This window comes from Lactuca virosa, chromosome 3 (assembly GCF_052849685.1).
Source record: "Lactuca virosa cultivar CGN04683 chromosome 3, Lactuca_virosa_CGN04683_v6, whole genome shotgun sequence".
NCBI classification, from domain to species: Eukaryota; Viridiplantae; Streptophyta; class Magnoliopsida; order Asterales; family Asteraceae; genus Lactuca; species Lactuca virosa.
The window spans coordinates 273,498,614-273,517,099 of record NC_136428.1 but is presented as its reverse complement, the minus strand read 5'-3'; positions in this window follow the sequence as shown (position 1 = coordinate 273,517,099).

Genomic DNA, 18,486 nt, shown 5'->3' with positions numbered 1-18,486 from the left:
GATGGTTGTTTCTTTACTTGTTCGTGCCTTCAGAATCTGAAGGTCAAGTTTGCATTGAACCTTCTTCGCTGGGGAGCAAAAGATTGGTGGCAGTTACTGACTCAGGCTTATTGTCCTGTAGAGAAAGCCGATGTAGACATAATCGGTGATGAAGATTACCAGGATGTTTACAGAGAGGGACACGTTAGCCCATGAGTATCTGTCCCTGAAACAGATGATATAATCGGTGATGAAGATCACCAAGATGTTTACAGAAAGAGCCCTTTTCTGCTCCAAGTATGCTACTTCGGAGCAGGTGAATATGTCATGCTACTTGAGCATGCTCAAGACTGGGATTCGAGAGTTTGTGTCGACCCAACATTATCGTACTCTCTCTGAGCTTCAGTCTGCTGCTCGGAGGAGAGAGATTCAGATTGAGACCCAGACGAGAGAGCAGAGCCAGACACCTGTTCAGACTCAACCAACAACTAAGCAATTCAAACATATTGATTCCCGATCTGGAGGGCATAGAGGCCGTATTTGTGGCAAGTACGGGAAGGTACTTGAGGAATCATGTCGATCAGTTGCTAGATGCCAAAAATGTGACAAGGAGGGTTATTATTCGAGGGAGTGGCGTCAGCAGTAATAGGCCCAGCCGTCGAGCACTCGTATCTGTTATTACTGTGACCAGGTTGGATATGTGAAAGCCCACTGTCCATTGCTTGCTTCTAGGACCGTGCATGAACTACCTTGACCACACTTTGTATCACAGATGGATGCCAGGGGAGGGCTGAGGCCCCGAAGGCTAGAAGGCAAGCATTTCAGCTGGCTGCAAAGGAGGTTAGGGCGGCGCCTGACGTCGTTACCAGTATGTGTTCCTTTATTTTTCTGTATGATTATATTTCTGTGTGCTTACGTTTTTGTTTCTGTTAAGCTACATTCTCAGTGAACTCGTTTCCTGCTCTTGTAATTTTTGACTCGGGTGTGGGTTGGTTCTTTTTGTCTCAGTTTTTCATTCAGGGTTTTGATTTGACCCTTTGGGAGTTAGAGTATCCGTTGCGAGTTTCTATCACGAAGGAATATCGGGTTTCCACTTCGATCATTTTTCATGATTGTGTTTTGGAGACTTTTAGGGTGCCCTACCCGATTGATTAGATCCCTATCCTATGGGGGATATGTGTGTGATTGTCAGGATAGATTGGCTGAGTAGGTTTGGAGCTTTAATTGATTGCGAGGGGCGATGGGTGTTAGTTCGTACCCCAAGTGGGGGAGAGCTCACCATATATAGTGAGGGTACCAGGGTTGGTTCAACATTTTGTTCGACTGTCAGGGCTAGGAAGTACTTCTAGCATGGGTGTTCATGATATCTTGCTTATTTGGTTGATACTCGAGTGGAGGGGAAAAAGTCAACATCTGATGTGTCTGTGGTAAGGGAGTTTCTTGATGTGTTTCTTGAGTATCTACCCGGTGTACCTCCTATGAGGAAAGTGGAGTTTCGGATCGATTTGTTCCCGGGTGCGGCCCCGATCGCTAATGCGCCATATCGCCTTTCACCACCTGAGATGTAGAAGTTGTACTCTTAGATTCAGGAGCTGCTAGGCAATCAGTACATTCACCTGAACAGTTCACCTTGGGGAGCACCGATATTGTTTTTGAAGAAGAAGGATGGTTCTCACCGCATGTGTAGTGATTACTGGGATTTTAACAAGTTGATAGTGAAGAACCAGTACCCACTCCCGAGGATCAATGACCTCTTTGATCAACTTAGGGCACATCTTGGTTCTCCTAGATTGATGTGAGGTCGGGTTACCACCAGATGAGGGTTAGAGAGGAGAACATTAAGAAGATGACCTTCCGAAACTGTTATGGTCACTACGCGTTCGTCGTGGTGCCATTTGGGCTGACCAACGCACCAAAAGCGTTCATGGATCTGATGAATCTGGTGTGTCGGCCTATGCTCGACCGGTCAGTCATTGTGTTCAATGACGATATTTTAGTCTTTTTGAAAACTAAAGAGAATCATGATGAGCATTTGTGAGAGCTTCTTGGGGTTCTAAAAAAGGAGAGAGTTTATTCTAAGTTCTCTAAATGTGAGTTTTGGTTGCGCGAGGTTCAGTTTCTGGGGCACCTCGTCAACCAGAACGGGATATTGGTTGATCCGACCAAGATTGAGATGGTGATGCAGTGGGAGGTCCCGAAGTCTTCATCCGAGGTTTGGAGTATTCTTTGGCTTAAGGGGTGCTATAGGAGGTTTATCCAATAGTTCTCCAAGATAGCAGTTCCTCTCACGGGATTGACTAAGAAGGGTGTTGATTTTGTTTGGGGGCTTGGGGAGCAGGCAACTTTCGAGACACTTCGAAGGAAGTTGTCTGAGGCTCCAGTGTTGACACTTTCAGAGGGTGTTGAATATTTCGTGGTTTATTGTGATGCTTCCATCATAGGGTTGTGAGCGGTATTGATGTAGCAGTGTAGAGTGATTGTTTATGAATCCCGACAGGTAAAGCCTCACGAGGGTAACTACCATACTCATGATTTGGAGTTGGGGGCGGTGGTTTTTTCCCTAAAACATTGGAGACATTCTCTCTATGGAGTTCGTTGAACGATCTATACGGATCAAAAGACGATTAAATACCTTATGGATCAGCCGAATTTGAACATGAGACAAAGGAAGATAGCTTGATGTGGTGAATGATAATTATTGTGAGATCCTATGTATCACCTGGGGAAAGCAAACGTGATGCCCGAGACATTGATTCGCAAGGTGGGTAGTGCTCCGATTTGGGATCTATGTTTGAGGATGACCGTGGTGACCCCGATTTTGGAGATGATTAGAGACGCTCAGGCTGAGTCCATCAAAGAAGAGAATAGGAAAATTGAACGACTGGTTGGCCAGGTTTCTGCGTTTGACATTGATAGTTGGGGATTATTGACTCTGTATAGCAGAGTTTGGGTGCCATACTGGGGTGGAGCTTGACAGGTCCCGATGGAGGAGGCTCACAAGTCGAAATTTTCCATTCACCCGAGTACGACAAAGATATATCAAGATTTGAGGCACTGTTATTGGTGGCCATGTATGAAGAGAGATGGCGCCTGGTATGTGGATGGGTGCTTGACCTGCTGGAAGGTCAAGGCCGAACATCAGCGTCTTCACGGCAAGTTGCAGCTTTTGAAGGTCCCATTGTGGAAAAGGGAGTATATCACCATGGATTTCATCACAAATCTACCACGGACAACTAAGGCGTTGGATACTATTTGGGTTATTGTGGATCGGCTGACTAAGAGTGCGCACTTTCTGGCCATTCGTTAGAGCTCTTCTACCGTGAAATTGGTAGATATCTATGTCCAGGAGGTGATTTGTGTTGGAGTTAGTGTCTCAGCCCATTACTATAACTGGTATGTACTTGAACCGATTGTAGCATGGTCCTTTTGGGTTGCCTTCACCAGTGCAATTTGATAGGATGAATTTTGAGAATAAGGTTATTTATGGTTTATTAATATATTACAAGTATAATATATTAATATGGAATTATTTAATTAGTATTGATCAATAATTAATTTAATAAAATTTTGTGATCAAAAGAGACTAATTAATATGTGAGGATTGATTGTGTAAATCAATCATTCTTGTAGTGTGGGCTAATGATCCATGATTATGGGATAAACTAATCCATGGATAGTCCATGGAGGTTAAACCCATTGAGCATGAGAATATGGAAAGTCATGGGTTATTAGGGTTTACCAAGTGTAACCCTAGCATGCCCAACACTATAAATAGAACCCTCCATAGACAAAAATTGGTTGCATATTGGTGTTTGTGAACCATTAGAGGCATCACACTTGAGGTGCTCAAGATTTCAAGGGTCAAGAACTACAAGTCCTTCAAAAGGTATGTCATCTATCTAGATGTTTTATTCAATTGGCAATTTTTATGCTAGTTAGGACAATGCTTTGGAAAAATTGAAAATATCCATGTATAATAGAGAAAAAATAGATCTAAAACATTTAGGGTTGCATGTGCACCATAGGAGTGTTATAGTGCTCAAAACCCAATAGTGGTATCAGAGACTAGGGTTGTTTTCTATTATATTTGGTGCTTACTAGTTTTTCAAAGCTAGAAAAGTCGAATTTTTTGCATCTGACTGATGGACCCGCCGAGTCCACTCAGAAATAGCCTAACTCGGCGAGTCCAGTTCATGTACTCGACGAGTTGGTGCCCCTGTTTGCAGAATTTCGAGTTTCTTGGCCTGTTTTGGATTAGGAACATTACCATAAACTGTTTTTTGTTCATAAAATTGTTTTTAATGATATTGTAATGTTAATCCCCATCCAATAACATGATATTTGTCAAATTCTAAGATAACTACTTGTTTTATGAAATACTAGTTATTTGTACAATTTGAAGTTATCATGAAATATGAATCAAATTAGGTCAAATTGGTAAATGATCATCCTATCATAATTGGGTTAGTTAATTTGATTTATAAATTTTTCTTGAATAGTTCCATAACTTGTCCTCAAGTTATGGAACGTGGAAAATCACACCATTCATGAAACATTAATTTTCATAAGTTATGAAATACCAAAAGTCATGAAAAGTTCATAACTTGTCCTCAAGTTATGGAATTGGAAAGGTCTCATTTATGCAACTTTAAAATCCATAAGTTATGAATTTCAAAAGTCTTGACAAGTTACAAAACTTTCCCTCATGTTTTGGAACTTGAAAAGTTACATTAATAAAACTTTAATTCCAAACCCTAGAGTTTTAAAAGTTAAAATTCAACCCTTATACTTTATAATAATATAAGTTTAATAATATATATATATATATAAGACAATAACGGTCTTACCGTTATTAGACATCATTCAAGAAGCCGGTCTATAAGGGGGGTATAAGGTTACTGCCTATAAAATGGTGGTTTGATGGGTGTCCACTCTCACCCACCGCTTCCTTGACCGGTGGAGGGTCGTTAGCCGAACGGGTAGGATAGGACATTAATTCTCCCTCATTAAAAGTATAATGATAAAAAAAATATAACGTAACTAAACTTTTATTAAATTCCCAATCTTAGTTACTTTAGGAAAATGTGAAAATGGTGCTAATCCATGAAATTATACTTTGCACCTTGTTAAGTCGTTAGTGGAGTGTATGTGGTTAACCGGCACACTAATCTGGGACTGACAATATGTGTCAAAGGGTAACTTGATGTTATTTGTAGATCAATGGAGTGTGTGTGGTTAATCGGCACATTGATTAGGTGATTTGTAACATTGGGTGTACCAAGCTAATTTGCATGGTTATTCACACCTTGTTTGTGATCCTCGGCATCCCAGTCACAAACATGAAGGGCACCATTGAGATTTAAACATGCCATTGAAAAGTTCAATGAATCTCAAAGATCTAGGAAATTCAAACCAATTAAAACTTAATAATTTATTTCGTTTTTCATGGTGGGAATTGGTAAATTGTCATTTACCTACCTTCAAATATTTTACAATTGGATTAAGGCATCCCTCATCGCAATTGTAATATTTTGTGTTGGGTCCTATCCTTAATATTTCGTTTTGGGTGTTATATTAAGGACTTAAATCAACTCACTTGAATTTCTCCCTTGTAGATGTCTAGTTCAGACGACTATAGTCTTCCCGAATTCTATGGAAAAAGCTTTCCTTATAAAGATGATATTCCACAAGATGATCAAGGTGAAAGATTAATCCCTTCTTCGTGCTGTAATGGAACTTCACTTCCTCCACCTCCTCCAATAATTCTCACTAACCCATAAGTTCAAAGACTTGAAAAGTTCAAGGTCACTCAATCCCTACTTGTAATTGAGCATCAAGATGGAAGGTCTATATGTGCTCATGTCTTGGACATGAAGCTGCATATTGAAAGGCTGGGAATGTTGGGTGTCATGTTTCCAAGGAAGTTGGCTATTGACTTGGTTATTCAGTCACTTCCCAAGTCATATAGTGAGTTGGTTAAAGATTACTATATGACAGATCGCGACATGAACCTCATTGATCTTACCTATTTGCTAATTGCTGTTGAATCAGCAATGATTTGGCGCAATGGTCAAGCAAACTTGATTGGAAGATCTACTCCTTAACCTTCCATGGACTTTGAAAATGGTAACATTGGAAGTCCAGAAAAACTTTCTCTTCCCAATGGAAAGGGATCGGCTATTGTCAAGTCAATTGACCAAATGGTAAAGAGAAAGGCTAAGTCTGAGATAGTCTCATGTACCATTCCCAAAGAGTTCATATGTTTCTATTGCCAAGAGAATGGGCACTGGTTGAGAAGCTGCCCTGACTACCTGAGAGATCTAAGAGATGGTAAAATCAAAAAGTTTGCTTTTACTTCAGGTAAGTTCACTTTCTAACTCTATTAAGTTCCTATTTGTAGATTCTTAATACATGATGTGATAAGATTACATTTTGATGTTTTGTAGGATCGAAGAAAATAAAGGATGCTTAAAAGGAAGAGCAAGTTGAATCTGATCGTGAAGAGATGGATTTCGATCGTATGGTTCGATGATCGGATTTTTGAGCTGTTGCTTAAGAGTTATAATAGATTGCTTAGAAATATGTAGTAACATAGTTTTCATTTGTAATTGCATTGTAAGGAAAAGTTTTTCCACACCTTTTATAAATAAATAAAATTTTGAAATTTTGTCTTATTTTATATTTCCTTGCAATGGCATATGTGAAAATTGATGTTTGTATTTTTGGCAATATGGATTTGATTCTTTCGTTTGTGGCAGTGTCTAATTTTACCAAATAAGGAAAAATTCTCATCACCCAAGTTTCGATTGGACAGAAACTTGGAATCATGCAACTTGTATTGTATGATGAATGAGAATTTTCATCTTTGGGAAATTAAGACTAATTCATTGTTCACATGTATATGTGAGTCAATAGAAGGACAAGGGGATCAGGTACACTTGGTTGTACACTAGTCCATGTCCACCACAGAGTACGATAAGACTATTCGTCATGATTTACTAAAGTTTAGTAAATATGGTTATGCTTACAAGATTAAGTGTAATTCTGAATCATTGAAAAAGTTTAAATGTATAGCAGAACGAATAAGAAGAATCAAATTAGGTAGAAAGATAAAATTTTCTCTAATCTAAAAAGATGGGAGAGTACTAGAATATCATGTTTATGATCATCTTAATGATTATGAAAACCATATCACAATTTGATCCTCTAAGGACACCTTAGTACATTTGTATGGCTAAGAAGAGGAATCAGGAAATTGTTGGAATGGTTAAATCATATAAGGTGAGTTATACTTCGTTCCAAAATCAAATCTTAGAGTGATACTCCAAGATTGTATATTGAGTGAAATATCTTAAGAAAAATTCATAACACTCATCAAATATAGAGTAAAATGTTTCTTACTCTTGTACATTTAAAATTTATAAGTTGTAATGTTTTGAATAAAACAAAGATCAACTAAGACCAATTGTGAAAAGTGTTTATCTTGATAAGAAATCGCACTAACTCTTGAATATTTGTTGTCAAGTATTGTTTCTTGACAAAGAGAATCTTATATGTCAAGAGGTCAGTGGGAGTCTTAAAGATCTTGAAAGTTTCAAGAACTAATCAAGAGTAAACCTATTGTTAATCACTTGCACACGACTTGAGGTTTGTAACCAATCGTGTTGACATATTCTGGTTTCCGTGCCCATTCCAGTTGAAGTTGACTGTGCATGTGAGTTCTATGAGTTCTCAATTGTTTGCATAACAACTTGGAAGCAATGGTAGGCCCTTGAGCTGCCAGATGGCAATAAATGAAGATTGAACAAGTTCAACCCATATGAGTTTGGATTTGTCACTAACCTTGTCCTAAGATTATGGTTATGACAAATTCACATGGATAGGAACACATACATCATAAAAAAATCTAAGTGTCATAAGGTTTCTCTCCAATTCATGAAAATGATTGTGAGGAAACGCTTTCACTAAGTATATTTTAAAGAGTTAGCAATTGTGATATTTGCATTCTCAAATTCGATTATGATTACGGCATCCCTCTTCATAGTTCGAATTGTGAGAAATGGAAAATAGTCTGAACATTCGGAATTTATTGTTGTAAGTTCCGAAATAGTTTGGACACACATATGAGCTTTCTTATAAAAGGTGTATGAGATTAGATAAAGGCTTATCGAAGCATCTCGTATCAGAAAGCTGAACTTTTGTAAGAAAATCAATAAGTATTGATTTCTAGAAGTCCAGCTGATTTTACATACATGTCAAAGCTAGTGGGAGCATAACTGTTATGCCAGTAAGATAATAATTATTATGCTAGCGGGAGCATAATTATTATTATGGTAAGTGTTGCAAGTTAGCAATGTTAATTATAGAAAACAAAGTTTTCAATTCGCAAAGTTGCAGGGTTGAAAACTTGTTTTTCTATAATTAAGGGAGAGGAACTTATACTTCATTTCAATTCTAAACGTTTACTTCATTTCAATTCTAAAAGTTTAGAGTGAGATTCTTAATCAAATTTAGTCAAGGACATATAGGAATGTTATGTTGAAAAGATTCGACATAAGGAAATTCTATATAGAAATGTTAATTGCGTACTCAAATTCGATTATGATTACGACATCCTTCTTCATAGTTCGAATTGTGATAACATGGGAAATAGAAATATTATAGCAAAAGACTGATCAAGTATCATGTCTTTATGTAAGACATTATGAAACGTGTCCCATATGCTTCGGATATAGGGTCGATTGCATATGCTATAATATTCGTATGTTCTAATTTTCCAAATGCCTAGGGCATTAAGAGGGAAAAAGGACTAGAACTAAATATGACTAAAGTGGTTAAACAACTGTCAAGGACAATCTAAGGTTCGCCAAAGATTGGTTGCTTATGGATACTTGGAAGTATAGTAATGAATGGACCATATTGATATAATTTTGAATAGATAGGATTCTGTTAAGAATGGATAGTCATATGGAAATTATGGAAAAGTTTCCATAATGGGAGTTGGATATCAAGAATATATGAGTAAGTTCGAAACTTTTATGCAAAGAAGGATGTTCAAAGGAATGTACTTTGAATTTGAGACTTCATCTCCATGGAATTGTCTTGTAACAATCTCCAAAGGAATGTACAAAAGGAATCTTTGCATAATAGTTTAGACCTAACACATTCTAATAGTGGCAAGAATTTGGTATTCTTATACTTAAAGATTTGGAATTGTGAAATTAGTATCACTGGAAATGTTTACAAATTGAGCTATTTCACAAAGTAAGGACCGTAGGTAAACATACTGTGCATGCTTGGAGCATGGGATAACTATTGTTTTAATTCAAGTATTAGTTGATAAATCGAAACATTATACAATGAATAATGAGTAATCAATATGGTGATTAAATAAAAGGTGTTTTATTTACGCTCACAAGTTTTGGGGCCATATAGGATTAGTATTATTCTTGTTGTAACACCCGATTCCTGGTATGTCTTTAAATCAAGAATTTTATGTATTTTCTCTGGGACTCGACGAGTTGGTGGCCCAACTCGTAGAGTAGAGACGGGATCCACGGGAAGTTTAAGTGACCTACTCAACGAGTCGGAGACTAACTCGGCGAGTAGGTGTTGTTTGAGTGAAAGCCTAAATTTGAGGGTTTGCACCCTATTTAAACGTCTTATTGCAGCCTCCATCGTCCCTTATGCTCCCAGAACACCTCATATCGAAACCCTAGCCGCTTTGAGTGATCTAAGGCCATTTTTGGTGCTTTTGGGTGGTTTGTGAAGCTTGAAAGGAAGGAAGAAGCTTGGGAATCCGAGTTGGGGCTTGTAGATCCATAGATCTTACTCCATCTTCAGCTCAATCAAGGTAAATGCCCCCTGTTTTGGTCTTCCATTTGGTTGTTCATCTTTAGGGCTTAGATTTTGGGTGCATTTAGGGCTTTCTAAGCCATTTTCGGATTTGTGAAGTGATTCATGGAGTTCTACTTTCAGATCTGAGTCATTGGAGGGGTCTCATGGCATAAAGGTGCCAACTCTATGGCCATGAGAGCCCCATGCTCATTGTAGAGCACCTTTTATGGATTTTTGAGCCAAAAACCCCATGCATGTGCACCAAGTTTGGAACTTTACGTATAAAATGGACATTAGGAGGCCAGATCTATGGTTTTGGCGTGTTAAGACCCGTTTAAATCGACTATATAGTAAGGGTCAAGAAGGGACTCAACGAGTTGTTCTTGGAACTCGGCGAGTCGGTGTGTAATGACCCCTAAATCCTGTCTGTGGATGGACTAGTGGTTCGGGAAGGAAGTCACGTAAATGTTTAGACTCGTAAAGGGACCTGGGAATCATGGGACACGACGAGTGTATGAACAGAATCGACGAGTCCAAGGCAATCTCCCAACCTTTGAAGATGAACTCGACGAGTTGTTCATACAACTTGGCGAGTCATAGACTGGACACGTTCTTATGAGGGAGATGAACTCGCCGAGTTGTTCTTGGAACTCGACGAGTCGGATGAAGGTGGTCCCAATGGTTTGAATGAAGGAGAACTCAACGAGTACTCGCTAGACTCGACGAGTGGTGTCGGGGTTGGATCGGGTTAGTGAAGCATGGACTCGACGAGTTGGTAGACCAACTCGGCGAGTCAGGTCAACTGGGTATTGAGTTTGACCAATGTTGACTTTAACTAGACTTGAGGTGACCCCGGTTAGGGTTGTATGTCTGTTTGACGACTTGGAAGATTGTCGTGTAGGGATTGAGGAGTCGAGGAGAGCCGACCTTCACACCGAGGACAGTTCAGACCCTACGCGTCATCGAGGTGAGTTACCTTCCAGTAGAAGTGGGTCTAAGGCACCAAGGCCGACCCACTAGTAGTTGTTTAGCTGAGACGATTGTCTTTGTGATAATTGTCTGGTCTGCTATTGCTTGATATGCGAGTATGCTAGTTGTTTGATATGAGACTAAGCTAGTTTGCTATGTTATGTGAGATAGTATCAGTAGAAGGGGACTAGACCCCGAATTGGTCGTTAGGACCAACGGGTAGGTCGGACACCCCAGATATGTCTGACAGCATGATTGAGATATGATATTATGTGTTAGCAGTAGGGGGTGAAATAGTCTGCGTGTTCGGTTGAAAGACCGGAGGGTAGGTCGGCACCCCAGAATAGCCTGACATGGGTAGGTCAGCACCCCAGAATGGCTCGACATGGGTAGGTCAGCACCCCAGAATGGCTTGACACGGGTAGGTCAGCACCTCAGAATGGCTTGACATGGGTAGGACGGGCGCCCCAGAATTTCCCGGCAGTATGTATGTTATGAGATTGTATGGTATGTGGTATGATGGGGGAACTCACTAAGCTTTGTGCTTATAGTTTTAGTTTTGATTTCAGGTACCTCTTCGTCTAAGGGGAAGGAGTCGGCGGTGTAGCAGCGCATCACACACACACACATGGTTTCCGCATGGAGTTTCTGGGGATGTACTCTGATTTATTTCACTTTTGACGATATGATTTTCAGACACTTTGTTATGTTTCTTTTTGCAAATGACATGGCATGGGAAATGTTTTGGTAAACTAAATTGTGGAATACTAAATTAAAAATGAAATTTTTGGGCTTGAATTTTGGGATGTTACAAGTTGGTCTTAGAGCCCTTGTTTGAGGGATTCAGACACACCCTCGGGGTTGTCTGGACTCAAACCGAGGGATTAAAAGATTTTTCACAAAGAAAACGGTTTTCTAAAATTCAAGTTAAGGAATTTGAGAAAGAACAAGGTGTGTGATGCGTGCGACCGGCCGTGCTCAAGTAATTTTTCCCCAAGATACCCATACTTGTTATGTTATGACATGAGATATATGATTCTGAGAACTGCATGCTAGACTAGGGCTAAGGATTTAGGAGGATGCCTTGAATGCCTGTTGTATGAGATGTATGCTAGGACAGTCTAGTCAGCAGTAGGATAACTTGGTTAGGTTATGCTTGATGTGGTTACTCAATACACGAATGCTGCTTGCTATGTGCTATAGGGGTCCTGACTAACTTTAAGTAACTAGTGAGCGAATATGTAACAGTATCCGCAAGCTATTTAGGGAAGGGTGGTAGGGACTCCTAGTGCAGCTTATGGCGGAGAGTAGGTCGGAGAGTCTCCTAGGAAAGCCTAGAATGAGATTAGTTGGAAAAGGATATTGGTTAAGGGACTTGGCGAAGTCGAGGCAATCATTGAGGAAAGTACGGATAGATGTGGAAGGTAGTGTGGGCCCGTAATACTGGAAGAAGAGGATCTGTACTCGAGTCAGCGAGGGCCGAGATGGAACCAGGAAACTTGGAGAGTGTGTGAGACCTCTCGAGAGTATGTATGATCCTGACGATTGCGTGTTTATTTTCAGTATGGTGGTTACAGGACATGGAGCAGGAGGTTCTGGATCAGGATCAGGATCGGGCTCGGGTGCAGGATCTGAGCAGGTTGATGACGGGCTACGCAAGTTCATCGCGTCTGAGATCACGAGAGGCATCCTTGAGTCGACCCCGGTCATTTTCGGGTCGATCAAGGAAGGGATTGTGGAGCTGATGGAGGATCGCCTCCGGGCATTCAGGAGCGATCTGGCGTCTAGACAGACGGGTACGCGCACACTGTCCTTTAAGGACTTTAGAGGAAGTGGTGCGCCGGATTTTCATGGGGTGAAGGACCCCATTGCTGCCAGGAGATGGATCGCAGACATTGAGTCTGCGCAGTTGACTAGCTTCTGCCCGGAAGGGTCGAAGGTCCGCTTTGATGCGGGATGTTTGAGGGATAGAGCTAGAGACTGGTGGGAGTCGGTTGGTGACTCGTTGGGAGCCCCAGCCGTCGAGGCTATGACTTGGTCAGATTTCGTGACCAGATTCAGGGCTGAGTTTGCGCCGGCTGTGGAGCTTCAGCAGCTGGCCAGGGAGTTTTTGGATATTAGGCAGACGACTGAGACTGTGGCGGAGATCACCGCCAAGTTTAGGGAGAGGGCCCTGTTGGTACCCCAGTATGCGGGGGATGAGGAGATGCGGAAAACCCGCTACCATGATATGTTGAGGGCTGATATTCGGGAGCATGTCAGCTATTCAGCCTGCCCGACCCTAGAGTCCATGATTGCCAGGGCGCGGAGAAGGAGCTCGATTTGGAGCATGTCAGGAAGAGGAAAGCAGAGTCTGAGCAGGTTACAGGGGTTTCGGGGAAGAAACCCAAGGGATCCGACGTTAGTTCGAAGGGCCAGCCGGGCCAGAGCTGCTGCAGGAAATACGGCAGGCCGCATGAGGCAGCTTGTAGAGCGGGATCGTCAGGCTGCTACAAGGGCGGCAAGACGGGGCACTTCGGCAGAGATTGTATTGCCCCCACCCCCACAGTGCAGATGTAAGACCTGATTTGCTTCCATTGCAATCAGAGGGGCCATAAGAAGGCCAACTGCCCTAGATTGATAGCAGCGACAGCGGCGGCGCCGACTCCAGTGACAACGCGGGCTACGGATGGCCGGAAGGCCAAGGTAGAGGCTCCAGTGGTGCGGAGACGAGCATTTCAGTTGACACCGAGGAAGAACGCGATGCACCCGATGTGGTGACGGGTATGATTCCTTTATTATGCTTTTGTTTTATGTGGCTGTGATTTTGATATGTTATGTATGTCCTCTGTTTAGGATCGTTTCATGTGAACTGTATCCCAGTTCAGGTATTGTTTGATTCGGATGCTACCCAATCGTTTGTCATTCTTGCGCTTAGCAAGAAGTTTCCTGAGTTTTCGGGCATGTTGGATTGCCCTTTAGAGGTCGATATTGCGGACGACCGGTCAGTGCGAGCATCAGATGTCTACCGAGATTGTGTTTTGAGGCTGTTCGAGGAACGTTACCTGGTAGACTTGGTTCTCATACCTTTGCAAGGGCACAAGGTTATTATTGGTATGGATTGGCTAAGCCCTAATGGGGCAGTGATTGACTGCGCGCAGCAGTTGGTGCGGATCAGGACCCCAAGTGGGGGAGAGCTGGTGATTCAGGGCGAGAGGCCACAGCAAGGACCAACTTTATGTTCAGCGGCGAGAGCTAGGCGCTACATTCAGCAGGGTTGCGCAGGATTTATCGCCTATGTTATGGATACCCGGGAGGCGGGTAAGGCGACAGTGGGCGATGTGCCAGTGGTACGAGAGTTTGCGGATGTATTCCCCGAGGAGTTGCCTGGGATACCTCCGGAAAGAAAGATAGAGTTCAGGATCGACCTAGTCCCTGGTGCGGCTCCGATAGCCAAGGAACCGTATCGGTTGGCTCCTCCTGAGATGCAGGAGTTGTCTACACATATGCAGGATCTGTTAGACAAGGGATTCATTAGACCGAGCAGTTCACCCTGGGGAGCCCCGATTCTGTTTGTGAAAAAGAAGGACGGGTCACATCGGATGTGTATAGATTATCGGGAGCTGAATAAGGTAACGGTGAAGAATCGTTACCCACTTTCGAGGATTGATGACGTCTTTGATCAGCTGCAGAGAGCATCTTGGTTCTCCAAGATTGATTTGCGTTCAGGGTATCATCAGATGAGGGTCAGAGAGGAGGATATGCAGAAGGCTGCGTTTCGGACGCGTTATGGACACTATGAGTTCGTGGTGATGCCTTTCGGGCTCACCAATTCTCCTGCCGTGTTCATGGACCTCATGAACCGCGTGTGCTGACCGATGTTGGATCGGTCCGTGATAGTTTTCATCGATGACATCTTGGTTTATTCCAAGACACGAGAGCAGCATGAGGAGCACTTGCGAGAGGTTCTGGACACTTTGAGGAGGGAGAGCTTGTATGCTAAGTTCTCCAAGTGTGAGTTCTGGTTGCGCGAGGTGCAGTTTCTTGGGCACCTTGTCAACCAGGACGGGATATCAGTTGATCCGGCCAAGGTGGAGGCTGTGATAAGGTGGGAAGTCCCGAGGTCTCCATCTGAGATTCGAAGCTTCCTGGGATTGGCAAGCTACTATCGGAGATTCATTCAGGACTTCTCCAAGATAGTCGTGCCCCTGACCAGGCTGACAAGGAAAGTCGTGGTCTTTCGCTGGGGGCCTAAGCAGCAGGCTGCGTTTGAGACATTGAGACAGAGATTGTGCGAGGCGAAAATCTTATCCCTGCCGGAGGGCATGGAGGATTTTGTTGTTTACTGTGACGCGTCCATCACAGGTTTGGGCGCGGTATTGACGCAGATAGGGCATATTATTGCTTACGCTTCGAGGCAGTTGAAGCCTCACGTGGCGAATTATCTGACACACGATTTGGAGCTGGGGGCTGTTGTTTTCGCCCTCAAGATTTGGCGTCATTACCTCTATGGGGTTCGTTGTACCATTTACACGGACCACAAGAGCCTGAGGTATCTCATAGATCAGCCAAATCTGAATATGAGGCAGCGTCGGTGGCTTGATGTGGTGAAGGATTATGATTGTGAGATCCTCTACCACCCGGGGAAGGCCAATGTTATGACCGATACGCTTTGCCGCAAGGCAGCGCCGATCAGGGACATCTGTATGAGGATGACAGTTGTGACTCCGCTGTTGGAGCAGATTTGGGAGGCCCATCAGGAGGCCATGAAGGAGGAACATCGAAAGAGTGAGCGAATTGTGGGTCAGGTTTCCTCCTTCGACTATGATAGCCGGGGATTGTTGACTCTTCACCGTAGGGTGTGGGTCCCTTATCATGGGGGTGTGCGCCAGGTATTGATGGCATAGGCGCACAAATCCAGGTTCTCTATCCATCCCGGGGCGACGAAGATGTACAGGGATCTTCGTCTCGATTACTGGTGGCCCTGTATGAAGAGGGACATAGCTTGGGTTGTGGAGAGGTGTCTGACCTGCAGGAAGGTCAAGGCTGAGCACCAGAGACCTCACGGCAAGGTCCAGCCATTGGATATCCCACTGTGGAAGTGGGAGGATATGACGATGGACTTCATTACGAAGCTTCCCAGGACCGCGCGAGGAGTGGATTCGATTTGGGTCATCGTTGATCGATTGACCAAGAGCGCCCATTTTATTCCGATCCATGAGAGTATTTCAGCCGAAAATTTGGCTGACATCTATATCAGGGAGGTGGTGGCGCGGCACGGGGTGCCAGTTTCGGTGATTTCCGACAGGGATGTGCGGTTCACTTCTAGATTTCGGAAGAAGGTTCATGACGAGCTGGGTACTCGTCTGCATTTTAGCACCGCCTTTCACCCGCAGACGGATGGACAGAGCGAGCGGACCATCCAGATACTAGAGGATATGATGCGGGCGTGTGTTTTAGATTTTGGAGGTAGCTCGGATACCTACCTTCCGTTGGCAAATTTCTCTTATAATAATAGCTATCATGCGAGCATCGACCGTCCTCCTTTCGAGATGTTGTATGGGAGGAAGTGCAGGACCCCGATATGCTGGGGTGAGGTTGGTCAGAGGGTCATGGGGAGTACCGAGGTGGTGCTTAAGACTATGCAGAGGATCTAACAGGTTCGAAGCAGGCTTCAGACTGCTCAGAGTCGGCAGAAAAGTTATGCCGACAATCGTCGATCGGACCTGGAATTCCAGGTCGGGGATATAGTGCTCCTGAAGGTGTCGCATTGGAAGGGCGTCATTCGATTCGGGAAGCGGGGCAAGCTGGGCCCCAGGTATATTGGACCCTTCAGGGTTATAGCCCGGGTGGGCAAGGTGGCATATAGGCTGGATCTGCCAGCCGAACTCATTCAGATTCATAGCACATTTCATGTCTCCCAGTTGCGGAAATGCCTGGTAGACGATTCGGCGGTGGTGCCTTTGGAGGATATTCAGGTTGATGACAGCCTGAACTACATCGAGCGACCAGTGGAAATCCTTGACAGGAAGTCAAGGGATCTGAGGAACAAGAGAGTGGAGCTGGTAAAGGTGCAGTGGCAGCACCGAAAGGGCTCAGAATGGACCTGGGAGCCAGAGGACGAGATGAGGGAGCATTACCCCGAGCTTTTTCAGGATCGAGCAGCAAACTTTGAGGATGAAGTCTAAGATAAGTGGGGAGAATTGTAACACCCGATTCTTGGTATGTCTTTAATTCAAGAATTTTATGTATTTTGTCTGGGACTCGACGAGTTGGTGGCCCAACTCGTCGAGTAGAGACGAGATCCCCGGGAAGTTTAAGTGACCTACTCGACGATTAGGAGACTGACTCGGCGAGTAGGTGTTGTTTGAGTGAAAGCCTAAATTTGAGGGTTTGCACCCTATTTAAACGTCTTATTGCAGCCTCCATCGTCCCTTATGCTCCCAGAACACCTCATATCGAAACCCTAGCCGCTTTGAGTGATCTAAGGCCATTTTTGGTGCTTTTGGTTGGTTTGTGAAGCTTGAAAGGAAGGAAGAAGCTTGGGAATCCGAGTTGCGGCTTGTAGATCCAGAGATCTTACTCCATCTTCAGCTCAATCAAGGTAAATGCCCCCTGTTTTGGTCTTCCATTTGGTTGTTCATCTTTAGGGCTTAGATTTTGGGTGCATTTAGGGCTTTCTAAGCCATTTTCGGATTTGTGAAGTGATTCATGGAGTTCTACTTTCAGATCTGAGTCATTGGAGGGGTCTCATGGCATAAAGGTGCCAATTCTATGGCCATGAGAGCCCCATGCTCATTGTAGAGCACCTTTTATGGATTTTTGAGCCAAAAACCCCATGCATGTGCACCTAGTTTGGAACTTTAGGTATAAAATGGACATTAGGAGGCCAGATCTATGGTTTTGGCGTGTTAAGACCCATTTAAATCGACTGTATAGTAAGGGTCAAGAAGGGACTCGACGAGTTGTTCTTGGAACTCGGCGAGTCGGTGTGTAATGACCCCTAAATCCTGTCTGTGGATGGACCAGTGGTTCGGGAAGGAAGTCCCGTAAATGTTTAGACTTGTAAAGGGGCCTGGGAATCATGGGACTCGACGAGTGTATGAACAGACTCGGCGAGTCCAAGGCAATCTCCTAACCTTTGAAGATGAAATCGACGAGTTGTTCATACAACTCGGCGAGTCATAGACTGGATACGTTCTTATGAGGGAGATGAACTCGCCGAGTTGTTCTTGGAACTCGGCGAGTCGGATGAAGGTGGTCCCGATGGTTTGAATGAAGGATAACTCGACGAGTACTCGCTAGACTCGACGAGTGGTGTCGGGGTTGGATCGGGTTAGTGGAGCATGGACTCGACGAGTTGGTAGACCAACTCGGCGAGTCAGGTCAACTGGGTATTGACTTTGACCAATGTTGACTTTAACTGGACTTGAGTTGACCCTGGTTAGGGTTGTATGTCTGTTTGATGACTTGGAAGGTTGTCGTGTAGGGATTGAGGAGTCGAGGAGAGCCAACCTTCACGCCGAGGACAGCTCAGACCCTACGCGACATCGAGGTGAGTTACCTTCCAGTAGAAGTGGGTCTAAGGCACCAAGGCCGACCCACTAGTAGTTGTTTAGCTGAGACGATTGTCTTTGTGATAATTGTCTGGTCTGCTATTGCTTGATATGCGAGTATGCTAGTTGTTTGATATGAGACTAAGCTAGTTTGCTATGTTATGTG